Genomic DNA, 13,637 nt, shown 5'->3' on the forward strand with positions numbered 1-13,637 from the left:
GTGAAATAAGGACCTTTAAATTTTATATAACTCCGGGTTTCTTTCAAAACGGGCGAGGATTCTGAAAGAAAAGATTGCTGCATAGCAGAATGAGCAGTTGGAATTCACTCCACCGACCAATCCTTCTCAATTCCTCAATGTACTCGAAAAATGCAATCATGTCATCAGATTCATCACCTGAAAACTGAGGGAATACCTGTTGGGGATTAATCGTCCAAAAAAACTCTGAGTCATCTAACTCTGAGATTGTAGGTAGAGACATATCTGCATTCATCTTACAATTCAACACAATATAATTTTCTTAAATTCTAATTATTCCGATAAATGCATGATATGTCATATAAATGCCTGACATGTCAATTTAAGGTGACACATCCTTAATCACTTATAGTGATTAAGGATGTGTCAACTTAAATTCTAGGGCTCTGGTTCTGGTTCCAACTGTCCTCTGCTGTGGTTCCAACTGCCTCTCTCTCTTTAGTAACGGGTACCTTACTCTCCTCTCGATGTTCGGCTCAGTCTCCTTTTATTTTGCGATAATGGGACCTTGCACTAAGGTTTGTAAACCCCCAAAGAAATCGGCATTTCTCCTTGGTATTTTAATAAAACCTGCTCCGTCCTTTCTTCTCCTCCGTGCACTCTTTTTCCTTGTTTAGTCGGGCAGCGGAAACTTTTCTGAAACTAGCCGATCACTTTCACATCAACTCCGAAAATGTTTATGCTGAGAGCCAGCAAACAACTTTTCCACTTAAATGTAAACAACTTTCTTGTGCTCTTATATATAGCTAATATATAGAAAGTTCCGATGGGAAAGCATTGCCTTTATTTATCACATTCTAGAAATCTTAGTAAATACAGTAAATACAATCGCTTCCCATAGGGTTAACTACATTAATGTTAGCAAAATATACATAGAAACAAACAAGGTTATTCGCAGTTCTCACGAGACTTGACCTCTGTAAAAATCGATGTAAAGCGCTTTGGTATTTTTAAGCTGCATCGAATTTTTACAAATCCATACTGATATTTCGACTTTTTCTCTCTCTTTTTTTGTTCTCCTTTTTCCTACCTAATATTTAGTTGTTGCACTCTTTTGAATCGCTAATATTGTACGTTGCTGACCCTTGTGCGAATTATTCCTCTCTAAAAATTAATTATTAATTGATTTAAAATAACAATTAGATTCTATTCAGGCATGATATTGGAGCTTCTTCCTGTCACTATGTTGCTTATTCTCTGTTTAGAAAGACTCTTTTCTTGATTTCTGTTATGTCCTTTTCCTCAAATATCTTGCAATATCATGCACTGCATTTTCATCCCGTGTTTTATTTGTTTGACTGTTCCCTGTTGCTTTTCTTCCGTATTTGAGAGCGCTTTTATCTTCTGGACGTTTTCATTGTCAGAATGAATCGCAATCGTACGAAACTTAATCTCGAAAAAAAGAAATTCATTAGCAAGAAGGAGTCTCATCTTCCTTTTCAAGAGACCAAATCACACGTTCCAATTAAAGTGGAAATCACACGGCATAATTCCAAAGCCTCATCCATCTGAGCTCATCGAAAGATTGTCCTCAAAATGTGAGGAAAGAAAATGAAAATGTCATTTTGACTTACCGTCAAAAAAAAATAATCGCAATTACACCATTCCTATTAACGTCATATATCTCAGCGAGAGGAGGAAGGACTTTTGCTGTTTAACTAAGGAAAAAAATCAAGAAAAATACAAAATAAAAGTAAGTGTATTTTTCTTCATTTTTTCCCTCACATTTTAATGATTTCTTTTATTAGAATAACAGAGAAATATTTTCTGGGTAGCTAAAAATGTGAAAAAAAATATCTGCAAGGACGGAATAAAATTAGGTAGAAGATGATTTTCTTGAGTGTTTAGTTTAGTTGGTTGAACTCCTATGACCGTACTGCATACCCTTTGTGGAGCTTTATCTTTAAGCCGGTTTCCATTGAAAACACTAAGGGAAAAAAACTAACGAAAACACTGATTCAGCTTCTAATGATTAATAACAAAATTCAAAAGCCAATTGTTTTTTAAAAAAAGGATAATAAACAGATTGAACTTATTGCGAAATGCTTACATTATGAAAAGCAGGATATATGAACCTTTTCAGCATTCATTATTTAGGTTTATTATTAAACATGATTTCGGACATTTTCTGTTCATTCTTTATTGTTTGAATTTAAAAAAAAAACAAAAAAAAAACGTGCTTCCGTAGTTTTAAAATATGAAAATTTCCACATTGTTAAATTTATGACTTCACAACCATTGTTAAAGTTTCCGTAATTTTTCAGAATAACTTCGGAAAATTTTTTTAAAGTTTTGCATAATTCAGGAATTGAAGCCACTGCATAAGGAAAACGTTGTATACTGTAGGTGGTTTCAATCATTTGTTGAAGAACAATGTTTTCTTCAATGACGAAGCGTAGTTCCACTAAAGTGGATCCGCCAGTAGTCGAAATAACAAAATTTACTCATCAGAAAATCCTCATATTTTCTATGAAATACATTGTGAGACCCATTTTCCTTGAGACAACATTGAACAATGCACTGCACCAAGACATCATCACCTAGTTCGTGGCTCTCCTTGAGATTGAAGAACGTGATTGCTGTTTTCAGCAGGACGGTACTATTTAACCTAAATCAAATGAAGCAATGCAATTTTTGGAAGAGTTTTTTTGTTAACAGGCTGATTGCTAAAGGACTTTAGTTCCCAAGGGTACTAATTTTCTCCTTATGGGTAATTTTCTCCTTTTTGTTCAATCGGATAAATCTGATTATCTGATAAGCCGTGGTATATGGAATTTACTATGATTGCAGTGAACAGCTTAAGCATAGTTGGTAGGCATGTTATTGGACGATAGTGACTTGGGTCTGCATCCTTATCCTTATCTTTCATAAAGAGAAAAGTGCGCCCAGATATCATCAAGTCTTCCACTGAGCCAGACTGCAACAAATAATTAAATTGTTCTGTCATTCGATCATGTAGACTGGTTAGATGTTTTAACCAAAATCCATGTAGTTCGTCTTTGCCAGGTGCACCCCAGTTTTTTAATTTTCTAGCTTGAGAACTGACCATTTCTTTAGTGATAATGATATTTTGCATTTGTTTTTGTTTCATTTCTGATTCTATTTCCTTAATCCATGAAGCATCTTTCGTATGTTCAATAGGATTATCCCAGACTGACTTCCAAAATTTGAGTGTTTCTTCTTTTCCTGGTGAATGATGGTTTGCATTCGTATTTCTCTGGAGAGACTGAAAGAACTGACGTTGGTTCTGTCGAAATTGCATATTTTGTACATATTGGTTTATTCTTGCTTCATGTCTTTTAATTTTCTGTGCAGTCGCTGTAATTCTTTGTTTTAGCTCTTCGGTAACTTCAGCAATTGTTTTGTTGGCCAAATTATATGTGTTAATCAGTTTGTTTTTGATGTTATTATTTTTCAGCCGTCCTCCTTTAAAACTCTTAAGTTGCTTAGATCAGCTCGAAGCCTGTTGAACTTTTGTTCTAACTGGTATTTCCATGGTGCAGATTGTTTCATCCTCGGCTTTTGCTCCATCGGTTTTCAACCAAGCTTCACTGAAATGATATAGGCTGTGCTGTATAGGAGCTGATTTGTTTCCTTTATACTGTTGGTTGTGATGGTTTCAATTACAGCATTTGCATCCAAGAGAAGCTGTTTTAGTTTAAATTGTTGTAAAACTTTTAATGGTGGTAGTCTTATACGGTCGTTTATGGAGTTCATATGTTGCAATATCCCTGACTTCATTTTACACTTCCCTTCTGTCAAAACCGCTTGATGTTTACTGAGTTGATTTCCAAAGTTTGATATAGCTACCTCCTGATGATTTTCTGTTACTGGAGTTGTTGGTTTATTACGTAACTCTTACAGCTCAAGTTCAGTAAATATTTTGTTACGGAAAATGAAATTTTCCGTAACAAATTTTCGGAAATTTTCCGAAACTCTCAGAAAACTCTGTACCTTTTCTGTTTGAGACATTCGGAAGATGCGTAGCAACAAAAGTCGATTGCGAAGTGTGACGACTTGAAGTCCCTACACTGTAGTGAAAACAAAGTGATGCAGCCTTTAATAAGGGGTCGTAAACAACCAACACAGCAAGAAGCAGCAAAGGAAATGCAGGATAAACAGTATAATTGTGCAAATGAAGGTGAGTCTATTTTGAATGTCTTAGTTAAAAACACACTACTCTACTTAAAAGACTGCTTAATCAATTTATCCCCCTTCGAAGAGATTAAAGTGTGTCCACGTGCGCATGCACTTAATACTATATGCTAACCAGAAAAAATACGTTTATATATATATATATATATATATATATATAAATCCGCTAACGCTTTTGATTCCCTTACAGAAAGTAGGCGAGGCTGTTTTAGCCGTATTTAAGTATTGGAGACTGAGAAGAAGTTCAATCTCCACCAGAGGCCAATTAGAGATAGCTGGCCTAAGACTGTCACTAACAATATCCGGCATCTGGTGAAGAGAGAGGCGGCTGACAAGTGCCGCCATCCCTAATTCTAACATGAATTTATTGTCTGAGATATGTGAGTTCTACAGTCGATTTTCTTGAGACAATCGATTTACAAGACGAAAAACGCCAGTTTTCAGGAAAAAAAACCTCTTGCCCTTGTCAGAGATCAACTAACTTGGAAACTAGTCGAAGAAAGGCTTAGAAAATATTCCTCTAGTCGGCGATTATATTTGAACCTAGGTCTTCCTTTGAACAATCAAGCACCATGGAGTGCAAACGGCATTTCCACTGAGCTACACAGGCTCTCATATATGTACAGTTAAATCTTGTTAAATCGACACTTGTCTTATTGTGGATAGTGAATCAAACGATGAAACCACTGCCATCTAATCACATATTAGATGGTGGTGGTTTCACTGCCCCTCAGATAAGCTCAGCACAAGCTTACAGGAAGCAACAGAAAAGTTACCAGAAAAATAGATGAAAAAGGACAATGAGTGAAAAATTGATGGATATTTATCATAAACGAATGTTCATAGTATCTTGTTCTGAGCATAAATGTAATAATAAAGTTTAAACTGTACATACCGGAAGAGTTCGGAAAGTTCTGATAAACACCTAGAGCAAAAATGATATTAAAGCAACTGATTTAACTATAAGAAACGACATGCTAGTAGCAGAGTTATGAAGATAACTTATGTTCTTATATCCTCGTATGTGTGGTTAATTCAGTTGCTTTAATGTCATTTTTGTTCTTCGTGTTTATCAGAACTTTCCAAACCTCCTCGTATATAAATACTTTGTAAGATAATAATATAAAATTTATTACTAAGTACTAAAATTATTATTATTACTATAATGATAGTAATAATAATAATTATTATTATTACTATCATTATTATCATCTTATAGGTTATTCATATTTGACGTTTATTAAGATATCTAAAGTCTTCTTAATTACTAATTTTATGAAATAAATAAAATTAAATAACAAATTAAATTAATCAGTAGATGAATAATTACAATCAATGTATAAAAAATTACAATCAATGTATAAGAATGGAAATGTTGTGGAACTTTATAGCAGATTTTGAAAAAAGTAGTTATGCAACTTAATATGTTGTTCATTGTATAAATGTAAATAATTGTGCTACAAATTATTATTATTATTATTATTATAATTTGTAGCACGTTATTACTATTATTATTGTATTGACTCGTGAACATAATATTCGACACAGGCGTTATTCCACAACACTAAAAACTGCAATAATTACGCCAATATACAAACGATAATCAGAATTACAGACCAATAGCTACCCTACAAGTCATCTCAAAAATTCTAGAAAAAATAACACACCAGACTACAGAACCATTTATAGAAGTACAACATCATCTCGCAAAACTAATACGGCTTTCAGAAAACAAAAAGCACCATTACTTTATTAGAAGACATCGCCGACACAATAAACAAAGCTCTCGACAAATACAACTACGCCGTCCTTATACTGCTTGACTTAACCAAAGCATTTGATACACTTGAATGACATAATACTCACCAAACTATACTCAATAGGTATAAGAGGAACACTGCATACATGGTTCAGGAACCACCTCTCAAACAGAACAAAAGTAACAAAAATAGGTACAAGTCACAGCCGGGGTATACAAATAAAACACGGTGTTCCTCAAGGTGCCATATTATCACCTACTCTATTCAACATCTACATTAACGATGTTCATAACATGGCCATAAGAAGTCAACTATTTCAGTAGGCAGATGACACCGCACTACTAGCAATCCACACAGACATCAACACAGCTCTCTGCAAAGCACAACAAGACCTAAATGAAATCACAATATACTTTTATCAAAACGCAGATGTTGATAATACACAACCCAAGAATCATGCGCCCCGCACCACTATCGATAAACTGTCACACATACCGCTGCCCTAACAACAAAAATACCTGCCAATGTCCCGAAATCAAACCTTCCACCTTAAATGGACAAAACATATAGAATACCTACATACCAAACTCTGGATTATCGCAGCAAAACTCTTCCAAGTAAAAGACATTATTCCATCCAACATAAAAAAACTCTCATATCACGGTATCTGCGAATCCCGACTAAGATACAGTATAACAGTCTATGCAAACACATCAAGCAGATACCTAACAAAATTAGAAACATTATACAGGAAAATTGTGTCAACAGTGATCTGGACACCTTGCATGCAACAACCAATATCCGACAAGCACATGGCGATACACAGAATTCTGAGCATTAAAAACCTGAAACACTACATGATATTAACAAGGAATTACTTCAACATCACCTATCAAAACAACAGTGACACATATCGTATAACACGACCTACAACAACTCTCTACATCCCCACACCCTTCAACAACTCATACGGTTCTTTTGTGAGATCACATCAGATACCCACGCAACTCAACAACCTACCAAGAAATTTAAAACACACAAATAACTACAGAACATTAAAAATCGAACTCTGGAAAATATACCAACAAAGTTAAGAATCCGTTAACACTAATATACACATCACAAATCACCAGCATCCAATGCCTACACCCATACATAAACAGTAAGAACAACATAAATAGTGAAGGCTAATCCTACTCTCTTCATAAAAGCTAACCCAAGCTTCGAAGCAGGTGGGATTAATCCGCCTCATTTATCTACACGAAATCCTCATAATCAAAGAATGCAGATTATGTAACAAAACAGTCAGAAGTATATAACAATAAAGAAGATAATCAAGATACTGCTTATTATGTGATAATATCATTAACATAATATTACCATTGTAACATGAAAAAATAATGTAATATATTATTCTTATTATTAAAAAATTATTAAATAATGAGTTTACATTGTATGTTTGTGAGAATTAGGAAATATAATTAGTCAATATATATATATATATATATATATATATATATATATATATATATATATATATATATATATATATATATACAGTAAAACCCCTGTTTTACACTTTTCAGGGGGCTGATGGAAAAAAGTGTAAATAGCAGGAAATGTAAAAAAAAAAATTAAAAAAAGGCTAAATTAAAAAAAAAAACATGACTTACTGCTAGTATGTGAGTCTACATACTAGATTACAAAATTTAATAACTGAAAATAAATGAATTTACAATTACTTACATTTATCTATTTTTAAAAAATCTTTAATTGTTGAAAATTTTTAATTGTTAATCGAAAGCAACGCCATCTGGGAAACAGAAATGCACAGATTTCTGCAGAAATCGATTTGAATGAGAGGAAATCGATTCGAAAATCAGTATTGCCAGCCGAGAAAAAAACGCAAATCAGAAAATAACGTCCACATCAAGTTGTTATTGACGGGAAAACAATATATCGTAAGAATAGGTCTTAAGACGAGGCCAACGGAAAATGACTTAAATGGCAGGAAAGCGTAAATTGTTGGAACGTTAAAACGAGGTTTTACTGTATATATATGTGTATAAATATAAATATAATAGTTAGTGATGATGTAATTTTTCATGTAGTACTATCATATCCTGTACACCCTTGAGGGTACATGGCAGGAATTTGATGATGGTGATGATGATGATGATGAGGAAATATAATATTTTAGTTGCATAAGTGTAAATACTGTTGTATAATCACACTTTCTCAAACTTTGAAAAACAAAATAGTAAACTGCAACTTGTAATATTATATAACTTGTGTAACTCTGACCTAGATAATTGTAAATTATTACTGTGATTGTTATTTTAAAAAATAGCAAAAAAAAATTATGTTATCATCATTATTATTGAAATCTCATTATATGTAGCACTTAGTGCTGAACCTTGTAGCATAACATACTGAATGTTACTCAAGATGATCATTGTATATATGTAAATATTTGAGAGATCAATAAAAAAAAAATAATAATAATATTATTATTATTATTACGTGGCACCTCAAAGGAATCCAAGGGATCGTGGTGTGATGTAGTGTCCATTCTACATCACAATACCTCCCGTCTACATGCTTAATAGTCCATCTGCATGCTTTCACAATTTACACACACACACACACCATGCCATTTACCGTTCACTACTAGTATTTTTTCCTTTTTTACTGTTAACTGCATATTTTCTGGCCGATTAGCCTGACTAATTTTTTTTTCAGAGAGAAAACTTGTTATTTCTGTATGAGATCGGCTAACTCACCTTCAATTAAAAGTCCCAACTAAAGATTCCCTTCCGTACCTTTGCTTCTTTAAATAATAATTAAAGCTATTCTTATTTTTTGCAACATTTCATAATCCATGTTTTATTTTTTGAATGATAGTGTTGTAAATTTTCATTAGTTGTCCACAAGAAATATTGTGTACCTAATTGTATATATATTTCTCTTCTATATGTTTCCTTACAAATCTTTCTCTCTATCTTCTTTACTTGTTCGTTCTGCGACATTTAAGAAAAGCCCTAAGTTGAGAATACAAACATTCACTGCTGTATTCACTACGGCTACCTCCTCCATAATAGAATTCTATCACCACAACCTTATTTCATAACTTCAAAGAAATTTCCGAAAGGAAAAAAAAAATAATAAAAGAACCTTTTATTGAATTCTTTATCAAAAAGTAAGAAGGCAGACATTCATTTGTATTGGTTTGTGGGACAGGAAAATTTTCGTCTCGTACCATGTTCTTTATAGATAGATTAAAGAGTGGAATTCTAACAAAAATATCACTAAGGAAAGACTGTTGTCTTCGATTCCATTTCTTTCATCGGAACAACAGTAAAACGTTTAATGTTTAATAAGAAAAAAAAAGATACGGATTATTTTTAATAGAACGGCTTGCTTTTATATTACGAGATCACTTCCCTTAGAGAAAATAGACATGTCCCGTATCTCCTCAGTAATAACATTTGAAATTAAATTCTCGTATTTATGAAAACTGTGTTATCAAAGGTAGGACAAAATGGATAAAGAATTTTTGAAGTAGAGACAACGTAAAAGTATAAAAGTAATATTAAAATAATATAAGTTATTCATATAAAATAATATTGGAAGTGAAAAATAATTTTAAATTTCTTTTTTATTATAAATTAAAAAGTTATAAGAAGAAGTTTAAACCAAAAAAACTAAAATTATAAATTATAAGGAGAACGCTGTTTGATATCATAAATGTGTGCAAAGATATTTGTACACATTTATTTTGAGATATATGCATTCATGTTTTTGGTCATTTTTGTGATATTGCTAAAACCTTTGTCTATTTCATCATGTTTAAATAGGTATCATAAAATTATATATTTGAACAAATTTATAATTTCTTAGCATGATAATTCTATAAACATGGAAATAATGATTTTGCTTTCAACGAAATAATCATTCTCTAGTTCTTTTACACTAGATATATTTCATTTATCAAATTCATAATGAAATAATTGTATGAGTTAGCTTTCAATCACGTGTTCAAGTGTCTAGCCACGTGATCAGTTCGGTTAGTAACGTGACCTTTATAAATTTCTGCATTCATTCGTCTTAATTTACTTTATCCCAAATTTTATCATCTTATTTTAGTCAGTCATAATTTGCTTCTCAAAACTTACAAATTTGGCCATGATATCACATTCCTATATGTGCGCATGCTTCCTATTAGAAATAATTAATTTATGTGCAGGCTTGTCCCAAATTAATTACATTTTATTTCACTGTCCAATCATCTCCTGTGTTTAGCGAATGTTCGTGGATTATTAATGAAATTATCGAAGCATTCAAAAATTTCTTTCCCTGAAGCTTTATTATGTGTATGCTTTAAGCGGAATCTTTACTAATGCCACTTGATATTGCCACCAAACCTCCATCTACTGCCTTTAACACTGAATTGACCATATCTCTAATAGACTTAGTGAGATGACTTTTACTTTCAAGATCCAAAATATCATAAGAGTCTGCGTTTTTTTTTTGTTTTTTTTTAACATCGTAAAAAGAAAATGAATTCTTGACATTTGCTCATTAAGAGCTATAACGATTATTAAATGAGCTTAAAGTATTAAAATCTCGTCTGGGTCATCTACAATTATGATACAATAAAAATATAATTACAGACCACACTGCGCAAGCACATCTTTCAGACTGCCTTAGAATATCTTGGAAAGCGCGTACTTTACCTTTTAAATAACAAAGTGATTTCGTTGATAGTTGAATACCACGGATGTGATGTCATGTTTCCATGGCACCAGTAATCAGTTCTCTTTTTGTTTAATTTATTTCTGGAAGTTTGCTATGTGTGTGTGTGTGAGAGAGAGAGAGAGAGAGAGAGAGAGAGAGAGAGAGAGAGAGAGAGAGAGAGAGAGAGAGAGCACAGCATTCTTCGGAACATCAACCGAAAGAAGAAGAATACTTCATGCTCATCATTGATAAGTCAGCATTATCAGCCAGGATAAGCAGTGTGAACACACTGCTTAGTTTTTAAGAGTTTGTTCTTCCACTGCTGTTGCTTAAATTTACTTTGTAAAGAATTTTCCATTTCGTCTGGTACAATATTCTACTCCATTGAATAGCCATTTTCTCCTCATTGAGGGGAGCGCCATAATGAAAAATACTCTTGCAATACAATTGATACATAAATTAGTTCGGCACTACTACCATCTCACGCCGAACATGGTCTTCAAATTGTTGGCACTGTTGGTTTACGATTGCCATTATTGTTTTTTGTAATCCCTTAATTCTTAACGGTGAATTAATTAAATTATATACATTGTATTAATTAATTATATACTTTTTATTTTGCTTGACGAAGTTGCAAATTAACATTTAAACTACTTTTCACATAAAATTCAATGACAATTTTCTTACGATGTAATGCCAATAAGTTTATTATCATCACAATAGAATATATTATTAGGATACAAAATTCTAAAAGGTAGAGACGATATATTTAACTTTATGGAAATATTTCAAAAATGTTTATTATTTCTAAGTATTTTAAGTGAAATATAAGTTGCATTATTATTTAAGAGAGATAATAATATTTTTTCTAAAATATATAAAAACCACCTACAGAACAACCTAACCACAAAAACCTACGTCTACATATGAAATCTATTATTTATTTGTATTTGTTTTTAAGAAGTTGGATTTTCCGTATACGTATGCTGTCTGTCTGTCCGAATGGATGAAAATGCAATCGAAAACACTTCCACGACATACTAATTTAAAACTAATTACTAGCTATGAATCGCTCTTACATTTGGGTTATATTCAGCGAATTCGGAACATGGAGGAAGTTGGCTACAACAACACGATAGACAACCGAATTTACTGTGCGATCATCATTAGATTAGAAGAAAAATAACGTCGTTCTCATCCTTTCCAATCTTTCCTCTAACTTTAAATTCTTTCGGAAGTGAAAGCAGTCTTTAGGGATCGAAAAATCCTCTTCACACAGACACTCCTCTTGTTATTAGAATCCATCCCGTTTACTCAAGTAATTCTCTTAGCCAAGACCACCTGACACTTCTTTAGGAATTTCTGTGTTTCTACAGATCAAGGAAAAGGGAGGACAGAAATCGATAAACAGAAAAAGAATTCTTAACAATGCGTCTGGTCATACAACCCTATTTCAAATTATAATCGTTGGCGGTGTGCTTCCACAGCAAAGTTTTTGTTATATCAACACTGTGTGTGTGTGTGTGTGTGTGTGCCCACTTACGTGGGAATAAAGATATTTATGCTGGCATGGAGAACGCAGGAGAAATGGGTCGTAATTAATATTATAATTAATTAATAAAGTAATGTTTACAGAGAAAAGCTAATTAGTTCTGTTTGGTTGGTTTTAGGATCTTTCTTCATGTGGAACGGGAAGGAATATTTGCACATCGTAAAGAAATGCTGCCTGCACCAATCTCTAATGCATTCTACTGAGAGTGAGAGTCCAAATGTAGCACAGGCTATATTTCGACCTGATAACAATACATGTCTGAAAATTGGTATATTAATTACACATTATTATAAATAAGCAGATCACGGTTCATTTATGATGCTTTGTGGATTTGAAATCACATATATTAGCTATTACATGATTTTAATTGTTATTCAGTAATACTCCACAATACGTAAGCTAACCAATAACAAAATGAAATTTTCTATTTGCAAAGATCGACGTACAAGATGGCATCTGTTATTGGAATGAAATATACTATTTTTCATTCTATAAAATATAATGAAATACTAAATATTATATAGAATACTGTGTTTTTTTTTCATTCTATCTAATGCAATGTACAATTTTGTTTTAAAAAATCTTGATGAATGTCAAGGATTACTATCCTCGATTAATATGCAATTTTTACATCACCGGGCAATACTTATCGAAACGCAGCGAAATTAACGAATCGGAGAGCAGAAGTGCTTCTTAAAAAGAAAATCGGATCACATTAGCACTAGAATTTCGCTAACTTAATTTGTATGTAAGGATATTTTATTTATTAATCAATTTCTTACTGCATTTCTTACTTCTTTCTAATTTCCTACTTTCAATCTGGGTCATTGAGATAATGAGTTTAAGAGATGACTCATTTGACTGATTATATTAAAAGTTTTGATTTTCTTTTTACATTAGAAACAGAACTTTAGCTTATCTTATCTTAAAAAATACAGAAATCTATACTCCATTCTGAGTGTGGGAGTTTGTCTTACCGAAATCTCCAGTTCCTTCATCCTGCACATCATGCAGACTGATCAGAAAACATACTCAAAGCACACAGTGTTATTTCTTTGGGGAAATCTAACCAATTAACGTATATTTGGAAAAAAATAAAATAATATTTAATTTCTGAAGAGAACCACGAGATAGAAATAAATTACAATCTTTTTTTTTTTTTTTTTAAGAGGTGTTGTTTAACAGTGTAGTAGCTGGTGAATGGGAGTCTATTTTAACAAAGGAAATAATACTAAGGGAATGACTGTAAAGTGAGATAGCAAACACACATTGATAACAACGCTATAAAACATTCCTGGAGCGAAAGAACATTCCACTAGCTGGCATACTGCCAATAACAGATCCCCACGTTTCCATCTCTGTATCTTCACGGTTAATCATTTTCTATCCTTCAG

This window comes from Typopeltis vanoorti, chromosome 1, assembly GCF_054136105.1.
Source record: "Typopeltis vanoorti isolate ZY-2024b chromosome 1, IOZ_Tvanoo_1.0, whole genome shotgun sequence".
NCBI classification, from domain to species: Eukaryota; Metazoa; Arthropoda; class Arachnida; order Uropygi; family Thelyphonidae; genus Typopeltis; species Typopeltis vanoorti.